The sequence below is a fragment of the Glycine soja genome, chromosome 8 (assembly GCF_004193775.1).
Source record: "Glycine soja cultivar W05 chromosome 8, ASM419377v2, whole genome shotgun sequence".
Taxonomy (NCBI): Eukaryota; Viridiplantae; Streptophyta; class Magnoliopsida; order Fabales; family Fabaceae; genus Glycine; species Glycine soja.
In genome coordinates, this window is record NC_041009.1 from 9291769 (window position 1) to 9304126 (window position 12358).

The window sequence follows — 12358 nt, forward strand, 5'->3', positions numbered from 1 at the left end:
ACATATATAGGACTACTGTATGTTAAGAGAAAAGACTGTGTTTGGTTATTCAGGTATATATTGCCAAGTCATAAATAATAAAATCTTAAAATGCAAATGATCAAAATGCGTGGGATAAAGACAATAATTCATGTTATTAATTTCATCAATCTAGTTAAGCATGATTAATACTTACCAACCAATTTGGATGCTTTGTTGATTACTCCCCCTTGAAACACCAGTGTTGCAAATACACAGACACTTTGTGATCGAAGTGTTTTCATCTTCTCAATATTTTTCAATCTCCAAAAGCAAGCATAGAGAAGTATCAAGTGATCAAACCCTTTAAAGCTTGACGCATCATCATCAAATAGCATAATTGGGCTCACATCTAAATCAGTTTCTGAGCCGGAGTTTGATCCACTCATGAACAAGTTCTTCTCTTTTCTCCTACCTCTTTGAGCACATAGTACCAAGAACACTAATTAAGCATTATAACTCCCCCAACAACAGTGACAAACATTGCAGCCCACTTGTGATGCCTACCAACAACTATATAAGACGCTGATGCGAATGCAACGGTGGTGCATATAGACGCCAACCACATCATCTTGTTGATTACCTTCACAACCCTCGTCTCAGCTTCGTTCTTCTCTCACAAGCGTGATTTGAACCACCACAACAGCCAGCGAAGTGAAAATTAAAGCGCAACGGCGTTGAAGACGAAGAAGATATAAAAGGGGTATTGTTCCTACCATCACTGCCACCCCATTATCATAGTCTCCACCGGGAACGCTGAAAATGGCAGCCAACGCAAGCGTGGCAAAGAGAACCGCCACCACCGTTACCGAGTTTGTGGCGTTGTTGACACCGGCTCTGTTCAGCTTGCGTAGCTCCATGGCGATTCCGTTCACGTTCTTGTTCGTTCTGCGTGTTCTAGCTGTGTGCGAACGTCCCTTCTGATTTGTGTCACGGTGTTCTTGATGAACTCGTCCCTTGGCTGGTTCAGATTGTTGGCATTGACTGCACCGAAACGAAGTAGGGAACCTTTTATCTCTAGGATTTCTTCTGATGGTGGAAGGGATTGAGCAATAACTAGAGCTGTTTTGTGCTCCCTTGTTAATGCATTCACGTTGGTGTACGTCTGGAAAAAGCAATAGCTCATTCACCATCTGCATCAAACTATGGCATCATATACATAGAGTTTAATTCTTAAAAAACGATCCACAATCATGATTTAGACCATAATATCAATTTTTTTTTATAATTGTTCTCAATCACAATCGTTATTACATTAGTCAGCATTTATCCGCAATTTATTGTGATATTAACAAATATGATAAAATTGTTACTTGACCGCAATCAATATTTAAGCCATCAAATATAACAATTTTTATGTCATCAACTAATTAAAAAGTATGATCAGTTTAATAGTTGGTAAAAGTTAATAAACTTATCCTATACTCTATAATTTATAAAAATTAACAAGTTTATTATATATGTAACAGTTTGTAATCAAACAACATTACTATAAAAATTTTACATTGTGATTGTGTGTATATATGCATTATTTACTTTCTATATATATTGACATATCTAGCATGTAAATAATGATACAGAGAGGATGAATAAGAATAATAAGATTACTCTTGTTGAATTAGTTTAGGCACAGTGTACAATACCTCTACTCTCATTTTCCTTTTGGCTATGTGTAATGCAGAATTGCCAAACTTATCTGGGAGCATGACAATTGCTGCATCAGTGCGAATCGAAGAATCAACCTCACTGCTTCACAGCCATGTGCGGGCAGACAAATGAAGTGCATTCTTTCCGTATGATCTAGATAATTCGAGTTGACTAGGCACAATATTAGGCAAGAAGACAAGTTAATTAAAACAAATGTACATAGTGTACATATGTTCAAAGTCACAAAACCCAAGTTGAAGTTCTTTTATAAGTGTCTTTGATTTTGTTTTCTAATCAGAATTAGAATTTCACTTTAGAAACCTGCACAATAAAAGTTAAAACACTGAAAGTCACGGTAGATTATTTAAATAAAACTCCAATTCTAATTGAAAAACAACAAAATCAGATATAATTAAGGAGTTACATTCAAGTCTTTCCATGAGTATTGATAAGATTTCATAGAAACAACCAAAATCTTTCATCACTAGGCCAATTTTAATAGATTTATTTAACTATACATCCTAATTATCTTTCTCCTTTACTAGTTAATTTATAAAAAATGAACTCTACAACCTTAAACAAGAAAAAAAGAATACTCTGCTAGTGAAAATGCATTACTTTTGTCATTACAGTGACGGCAACATTTTGATTTCATGTCAAGACCTCAGCGGCTTTAGCTGGAAAGGAACTTTCATGTTTAAAATACTTTTTTTTTCTTTGTTTCAACAGTTCAACAATACAATCACAGCATGCTACCAATGAATTTTTAAGGATTTGTTAAGTGTACAAATTGTTTTTTATAATTTATTTTTATTGGAATAATTTTACGTGATAAGAAAATTTTCTAAAATATAAGATTTATATTTCATATAAAAAATATTTCTTAATAATAAAAAATAATACACATAATAACATCATAATTAAAAAATATAAAAGTGCAAATTTTTAAAAGTTTTCTAGAATTTCTTATAATTACATGAAATTATAAAAACATAAAAAATAACTTGCGAAAATATTCTATCTATTACTAAGAAACAAGGACTCCCCAGTCCCCACAGAGATGGCCAGCAGGCAGTACAGCACACTATAATTATTAAACGAGAAACTCATTTTTTTTCATTGAAATTAAAATTATTAAATTATATGTTTAAGCATAATTGTATCACATTCTCTCTTCTGTCTCTTTATATGACTTTGGAGAAGATTCTTACATTAATACAATTTCTCTAAAATAATATTAGTACGCACAAAAAAGTAATGCAGGCAATGCTAGTTCTGGTTGAGAGAATCCTGCACAACATTATCCGGTTCACGTAAATGTTTATATTTATGTTAAAAGAAAAATAATTTTAAATAAAATTGATTTTATGAGATTAATTTTTATAAAAATTAATTTGGGAAATAATGTGATTTATATTGAGATATTTTTATTATAGAATTAAATTAAAAATTAAATTCAATATAACTTTTTTATCCTACGTAAAAATTATTATTTGAATTTTTTTATAATGTAAAATTAAACATGTAAAAGTTGATTTAAAATCAATTATCAAACCAAACAAACATTGCACAATGATGTAATTTTAAAGTGCTGTCATTGACAACAAAGCAATCACGTGCCCATCTGCGATATTATGCTCTTGCCTTTATTAAGTGTGCGCTAGACATTCTTACCTCATTTCCAGTGGCACAAGTTATAAAAACAAGACAACTACTTGGGTGTTGCAGGTCAAAGAAAAATTGATAGGGAGTGCGCGGTTATGGTCTGGTTTCGAGGACCAGTGCCTCCAGAAGAAGAGAAGGAAAAAGAGAGTTAATAGCTGAAATTCATTCATATGATGCCGTTTATTACATGATATTGTATTTATACTGATTTCTACATAACATAATTTGTCTTTTTGTGCTAGAGGAAATCAGAAATCGTTATTCTTGTCTCCCTTGCTACCAGCAGCAATCTTGCAGCATCATTCTTCAGGATCAGGATTATCAAACGTAATCCTTAAGGTAAGCAGCAATCTTTGCTTTCTTGCTCTTTGCACTGAGTTATCAAAACAAGACAACTACTTGGGTGTTGCAGGTCAAAGAAAAATTCTTTGCTTTCTTGCTCTTTGCACTGAGTTATCAAAACAAGACAACTACTTGGGTGTTGCAGGTCAAAGAAACATTTTTTTTCTTTCTTGCTCTTTGCACTGAGTTATCAAAACAAGACAACTACTTGGGTGTTGCAGGTGAAAGAAACATTCTTTGCTTTCTTGCTCTTTGTACTGAGTTATCAAAACAACTCTGTGGAGGATGATGCTACCAAGTACCTTCTTTGCTTTCTTGCTCTTTGCACTGAGTTGCTTCAGATGGCTGGAATATGCAGAATCAAAACTACCCCAAGTGGAGGGTAAGAATCAGATTTTCATTTGAGTGTTACAGCGTCTTGTTTGTGGAATCCTGAGCAAAGTGTCAAAAGGGTACACAAAAAGCTTGTGTGTTGCTTTTGCCTGCATCATGCATCTTGGTTTATTCAACACTGTTCTCTTCTGTGTTGCTATTTGCTAGTAAGTAGTAACACATGTCTCGAATATGGTGAATAAATGTGGTGGATGCGATCATGATTGCGGTCATAGACACGCCAAAAACCTCGACTTCTTCAATATTTGGCAGTATAAGTTTGACCCATGTCACTAAGATTGTCTTTTTGCTGTCAAATGACAGAAATTGTTCTAATTGTAAATTAATTTGACCGTATGAACAGTCCCTTGACTTTAATTCACCCTGCTCATATTAATAAAGAAAAATGAATAATAAAGAAATAAAATAATGGGAACTAAAACGGTTTCTTACTGGTGCACTTGTATGATAAGTTTTCCTCAATTTTGAAGTGTTTTTCTTTCTTTTTTCTATTGATCTGTTTTTGAAAAATTCCATCCAGTTGTTTGTTCCTAATAGTTATGTTCATGGCAAGGCAAGTATTAAAGCATACTAAGTCCGGAGGAAAAGGAATTTGCTCCTTCAGTTTAATGCCAACTTGGAAAGAGTTATGAATATTTTCATTATTTTGTATTCTTTCTACATCAGATTCTGCACTGGCTTTAGAGTAAGGTAATAGGTGGGGCGATTTTTTTTTTATTGTCTTTAGTGATTTTTAGGATCAACCTCGGCTGGCTTGCTCTGGGTAAGACTCTCATACCTTTGCATTTCATGAATACTCTTATGTCTATGTAACAATGTCACCCATGTTCTTGGAATTTGAATTTTACATGGCCTAACTCAATCTCAAAAGTCAACTCAGAGTGATCTAATAAGGATATGGTGGTTTGATAGGCCATAGAACAACTACAACTAGTAGGATAGAATCTCATACATACAATCTTAAAATTTGAACTAATTCAATCTGAAAAATTAGTTCTTAGAGTAAGAGTTATTTCCTATTTATATATATTATTTTAGTCATATCACTCAATGTGGATCTCCAACAACAAGTGGGTAAGAACTAAGAAGTAAGAAGCAACAGTGCTAGAAATAAACAGTTGACGTTCAAAATTTTATGGAGTAACTGAAGTTTAATTTCACGGAAAGAATTCATTCTCGAGAAATCAATTTTGGTTTTAAATTTTAATTCTGGGATTATTTGTTCTAAATGGTGTCACATTCTCTATAGGAAGCTTACAATACTGTTTACCTTTGGAGTATAAATATCTCTTTAGAATTTTCTAGGATTTTGCTATCAAATTTTAAAGCCAGTCATCCTTGTATACAATTGATAATAGACATAATATTTTATGTGCAGTTCACAGAAGATGCTCATATGAATCTCTTTGGTTTGCTCCAGGATTATAGTTGGCAGTTAGGTACTAACAAGTAACAACTTTTAATCACTCACTGAAATGCTTTTACTCCTCCATGGTCAATATCAAGTACTTAAATAGTGAATCTAGTGTCAGTCCCCCTAATTATATATGGAGATACCTTATATCAAGCTTTATTAGGTTCCAACTTCTAACTTCATTTGTTACTGTTTCCTTTTCTTATACTGTACAACTTAATTTGTTATGTCATAATTATAGTGTCAATTTTTTTTTTCTGTTGATGCTCTTAAAGAAATCCCTAGCATGATGGGTGCCACCTATTGGGAGTTTGATAGTGATTCTTGTCATATTAAAATGCTGGGATTAACACCAGAGCCACCTAAAGGATCTTAAAGCAGCATTGATTGTGATTGCTCTTTTGTAAATAACACCTGCCATGTAATAAGGATGTAAATATCTCTTTATCTTATCCTGAATGCTTTGAACTTTGAAGTAGTTTATGCTTTGCTATGTTTTCTGATATAGCTAGATTTTTAAATATTTAATCTATAGTTTCCTTGTAGTCGTATATATGAGAAATTCATTGTGAACTTTGAATTTTGAAACACTATTATTTCATCTTAATACTGTTTGTCTGAGCCTATTTATTTTTTCTTAAACAATTTTTCATGTTTTAGTATCTTCAAGCAGCTCAACCTTCCTAGCATGCTTCCACCTTATTTGGTTAAGCTTCCTCACCTCAGACATGTGTAAGAACTATGAACACCTTAAAAATACTTCTGTAGTTGTTTAATGTTAAAGCAAAGACTTTTTTTTTTGTCTCAACTAATTTTGTTCCCGTTTTGGTGGAACTTGTCACCTTGCCAATTGAAATGAAATTTGCTTTCATTGTAGTGATTTTGCTTTGAACTACCTAAGTGGTACGATCCCAAAGGAGTGGGGTTCAACAAAACTAACTAATATGTAAGTTCTTATCAAATTAATTGAAGTTTTCATCTAGTTACATGCCTTTTGTATTAAATACAGTTACCATACTGTGCAGCTCTCTATTTGTTAATCGTATATCAGGGGAAATTCCTAAGGAGTTGGGAAGTATTACCACTCTAACATACTTGTAAGTCTATTAATAAACTTTTCTCATTTATTTATTTATTTTCTGAAGATTTATGACTTAAAGTTGATTGAAGTTCAATAGTGAAACTTCTGGCTCATATTTCTTGTGCCATTATATGATTCTGGCTCATATTTCTTGTGCCATTATATGATTCTGAACAATTAATGGTATAGTGCATTTATCTTACTTTCTCATTGGACATCTCTATGTTCTCCCCCTTTTTTTCCCTTTTTTTTCTCTGACCTCAAATCAGGAACCTTGAAGCAAACCAATTTTCTGGTGTTGTTCCCCATGAACTTGTAAGTCTATCTAACTTGAAGACTTTGAATTTCTATTTATTTTCCAAGATTCAATTCTATCACTGTCAGAGTAAATTTGAAAGATTAAACACTCTGTATCTGATTGCTTTTACATGCAACATTATCTTTGAAGGATTTTATCATCCAATAAATTGTCTGGGAAGTTACGGGTGACATTTGCTAAGTTTCAGAATTTGACAGATTTGTAAGTTCCGATTAACTGTTTTACTTAGAAAGTAAATACTGACACTTTCCTTGATAAATATCATTTCATGGTGCACTACAGCAGGATAAGTGATAACAGTTTCAACGGAGAAATACCTAGCTTCATACAGAATTGGAAATTACTTCAAAGATTGTGAGATTGGTTTTTTACTTTTTCTTTCTTATTATTTTTAACAATACTTCAAATGCACTCTAACTTTTCACAATAGATAAAGACGTCATTATAGTTATTTTAAGATAGATATTCTCACTACAACGTATATCATTGAAGAGAAATGCATGCAAGTGGACTGGAGGGACCTACCCCATCAAATATATCTCTTTTAAGTAATTTAAATCAGTTGTAAGTAAAATGCCTTCTAATTTTTTTAATTAGTTTAATGTTTTCCCCTGTTTGTCTTGTTACATCTATATTTAGCTCATGATGGCAAATTTGATACAGGAGGATTGGTGACATAAATGGTCCAAGTCAGGACTTTCCTATGTTAAGAAACATGACAGGAATGGCAATATTGTATGTTGAGTTCTGTGTGTTAAAGAATAGTTGGCATATGCTCTCTGCTGTTGTTTAGTTTAAAGTAATTCAGGCTTTTCAATGCAGGGTTCTGAGGAATTGTCATATTACTGGAGAGCTTCCTATTTACTTCTGGAGTATGAAGGATTTGAATATGTTGTAAGTAGAAATTTGAATTTTTTGAGTCAGTTTTCTTTTTAATTCTTTTATTATTGAAGCAAACACAAATACCATATATCTAGAAAACAACACATGGATGATTGGTTCTATTCTATTCCCCTGTAACTATAACACACATATTTAATATGCTACTGCCCCTAACTTCCTGCCCTAAACTGTAAGCAGCATCACAGTTACTATTGAAAATATTCTAAAAATAATTAGTCCTACGTTCTACCAATAACTGTCACAACTTCCCCTAACTTCCAGTTCCCATCTGCATCCTTTTCGTTTTTACATATCCAATGAAACATCCAGTTTTATTAATTCAAGCTTGTGAAGGACATATTATAGGAGATGGAAAATTTTGACCACGAGCAAGGGAACTAAATGTTCATAAGAAATTTTGAGGAAAATCTAAATTTATGTAAGGTAATATCAGAACTTTGGTTAATTGCATTAAGTTGAGCATTAATTTGGAAGTAAGAGTTGATTTCATGTATGCTAGGATAAACAGCACGGCAACATGCTAATTACATTGATGAATGTACATAAAAAGTAAATGCTAATGCTAATGCTAATGCATAAGAAAAAAATTAGTTGTATATTTGTGACACAATATACATATAAATAAGAAAGAAATATAAAATACGGAATTAACTAAAATAATTTTATTCAATTAACACAAAGGATATGAGTAAAAGGGTCGCATTTGTTTTAATATTATCAAATAAAATTTATTAAAAACATATCCGGCTCAGAATGTCAAAGTTTATAAAAAAGATTTTGTTAAATTGACGAGGTAAATTAAAATGGGATTTTTTTATTGATAATTAGGGTATTCTTAGACTTTTATTTACTCTATTTTTTATTTTTTTTATAAAAAAAATATTTTATTCCCTGTCAAATGAATAAATAAAATATTTTTTTCTTCTAAAAATATATATTTATTTTATTTACTTTAAAATTATTATTTTAATTAAGAAAATTATTTTTCTTATTTATTTAATTATAAAAACTCATTATTTTTCTAAAATTCTATTTATTTTAAATAAATAATTTTTAATTTATTTTATGAGAAAATAGGATTTTAAAATATTCACATAATTCTAATTTGGAATTAAAACTTTTTAACCCTGAAAATTTATACTGTTTCTTGAACATTTGAAGGGACGCCAGTTTCAATAAGTTGGTTGGGGAAATACCAGTCGCTGCGCATGTGGGGCATCTGAGATTTCTGTAAGCATGCTTCTCTAAATTTTAAAATATGCTGCATTAAGCTATAAGTATAATAAGTAATTTATCTTATTTCTCGCAACTATCTTAAAAGAGATGAAATTCATCTCATAAAAACAAATGCACGGGCAAGAATACCAGCAAGTGTGGAGTGAAGGAGGTATTATTTTAATATTTACCCTCAAGTTTTGAAAGAATCATGTAAGCAGACACATACAAAAAGTGTTCCCTTTTATTGCCTCGGAGTTAAAATGTTGTTATAGTAAACCCTTTTCCATTGTTTTTTTCTTTCCAGCTTCCTAACTGGCAACATGCTAAGTGGTAATGTACCTGAGCCAGTCTTGATGGATGGAAGCAGTGTGTATGTTTCTTACTCAGGCAATTCAACTTTAATATTGCAAAGTATCTTTTATTGCTCCAATGCAAGTGTATTATGAGCTGCTGATATTCTTGCAACCAGCAGGATGAGGGAGCTAGCAATTTAAATTTTAAGCACACACTGACTATATCTTTCTGCTTCTGTGTGTAGGAATTCCTAAATTTGTTTTACTCTATTGTGATAAAATTATTTTTACTAGGTTACAAATTGTTCTTGTTTACAGATTTTTTTATTCCTCTGCAAAACACTACCAAAGTTTTCTAGCTAATGAACCTGTTATAACTTATAAGTCTTCTGGTTCAACTCTTGTAAATAGCATCTTGGATAGATTCTGCACGAACTGAAGAATATGATTATGTATGTGGTACAATTAAAAACATTTGACTGTTGATAATATATTTTTTTCATGATATTTGTATGCAGTGACCTTTCTTACAACAATTTTATGTGGCAAGAACCAGATCAACCTGCTTGTAGAGATGACCTGTCAGAATGCAAAGTCTTTCACAATAATTATTCCTGAGACTTTGTTACTTATACACCTTAATTCTTGCACTTTTTACATACTTTTTTTCTTCTAGTTTTGGGAAATAAAGATAGTGTATGTGTGCGTGCATGTATGCACAATAGTGTGTTGGAATGTGTGTTTTTGCTATTTTATCATCTAAAAGGAAAGTGGCGTAAAAAACATGTAATGAAAATGGTGTATAAATAGCAATATTGATATTCCTATGCATTTTCAAGTTTGATGTTATTGTAAAACCTAATGATTGCTTCACCGTGTTTAACTTGGCAGAAATCTAAACTTAAACTTGTTTCGGAGCTTCTCAGGGACCAAATTGTAAGAACCTATCTTTTTCTGTCCTTTTAATAATTTGAGTGAACTATTTTGGTATCACTGTCGTTGTCGATTCTTGACAGACAGGGGATTCTTCCATGTTCAAAGATCTCCAATTGTCCAGCATGTAAGTACATATTATTCTATATTTGGGCCCTTTTGCAACTTTATCAAGTCTCGGAGAATTTACATGACAATTTCTTTTGCACATTCACATGAGTTAAGATCCCCTTTCCTTCAAAGAGATCAATTTGAAAATTGATGCATTTTAGCTTTGAAAGTTATAGAGCACCCTTGCACGTCTGCTACTGTGTATATGCATGTATCCACATCACAAATAATTGAGCATACATAGATGGATAAAATGGTAGGTTCTGATGCTTTACATGTAATGATGTATCTATGCATGTGCATGGCATATTCTTTTTTCTTTTTGTCCTTTTGATTTCGATTTCTTTTCCTGTTTTAAGTCAATTGCTAAATTTTATTTATTTATTATATATTTTTCTGTATCCAATTTGGATTTTGTCAAGCACATAAAGTTTAATAACTTGAGTTATAAGTTCTATAAATTTTTTGTTCCTGGATTTGTTATTTTAACAAAGAAGATACACGGCTGAATGAGAAAAGTAGGAAATACAAAATTGGATAAATTTATCACTGAATTGACTCAGACAGCTTAAATTCATTCTAGAAGCCTAGAAGAGCTCAAATTTAATTGAAAGTGTGTATAAATGTATTATTTTATTGGCATATAGTATACTAATTGTTATTGTTATATCACAACTTTCAACTGATTTGAGATTTGAACAGCCAAAAAAGAAATAGTACACCGTGATCATCCTAGAAGTTGCATTATGGTGGATGCACAATTGTTCTGTGATATTTTTTTCTAACTTCATTTTTCTATTATTGCAGATTCACATTGTTTTCATGTTAATTGTGGTGGAAAGAATGTAAAGGTGATGGAAAATGATGAAAATATTCACTATGTAGGAGATGGAGGTGTGTTAGGTAGCGGTGCTGCTAAATATTTCATTGATCATGAAAATCACTGGGGATTTCTTGGATGATGGTGATCAATTAAATTCACGTTACCTTAGGTCTTTGCCATCTTCAGATTTACCTGAGCTATATAAAACAGCTCATGTTACTCCAATTTCGCTTACTTATTTTCACTATTGCTTGGAAAATGGGAAATATACTGTAAAACTCCACTTCGCAGAAATACAATTTTCAAATGATAACACATTTGGAAGTCTTGGAAAGCGCTTATTTGATATTTATGTTCAGGTATAAATCAAAATATTGAAATTATGTTTTGCTGGCCATATCAGGATTTAACAAGATTGCTCTGTTTCAGGAAATATTAATTTGGAAGGATTTTAATATTGAATGTGAAACACATGCTGCTCAAAAACCATATATACTGTCCTTACATGATGTCAATGTAACAGAATATTCTGGAGATTCAATTCTACTGGGCTGGCAAGGGGACTACAAGGATTCCTGTTGGTGGAGTTTATGGTCCCCTCATATCAGCTTTCTCTATTGTTTCTGGTGAGTTGTATAAAAATTAAGCTTGTGCATTGTAATTTTTTGTGGGATGACTTTTTGTTAGATATTTTATTATAAGATAGCATCTCAACTGTAGGTCATTTTACACATTTCAGTTCCCCTAAGGGATACTTTAGTATATGTAATATAAAAACAGGCTACTAGGTTAGTTATGATAGGACATCTTTCCTTAGTTTTTCTTGTATAACTCTATTAGTATTTATTTGTAAAAAAATTCCAATTTGAAAATTTTTAGCTCCTCAATAACAATGAGTAGCATGGGCTGAGTACTTTGACTTGGAGCCTAACTTAAATGGAGGTAGTCCAACCACCGCTACTTTTCCATCCTGTTATTGTGTTCTCAACTTATCTGGGACTAATTACTGTTTTCATATATGTATGCTAAAGAGTTCAGTAAATTGACCATTTACCTGTAATATGCCTTCTCATTAGCCTATATAGACATATAGATCTAGCAAACACAGTGCTTTATAAAATTTGGAAATTTGTTAATGATTTCTTGGGCCCTTTATTTTCAACAATTGTATATAATGACATTCAACTTTAGGACAGTG

At 31.9% G+C, this 12358-nt stretch overlaps 2 pseudogenes; one reads left to right on the forward strand and one right to left on the reverse strand.

Annotated features, from left to right (window-relative positions):
• Positions 1 to 460: 460 nt before the first annotated feature.
• On the reverse strand, positions 461 to 3344 carry LOC114420901 (annotated as a pseudogene).
• Position 3345: 1 nt separating this feature from the next.
• LOC114420904 lies at positions 3346 to 11806 on the forward strand (annotated as a pseudogene).
• Positions 11807 to 12358: the final 552 nt, after the last annotated feature.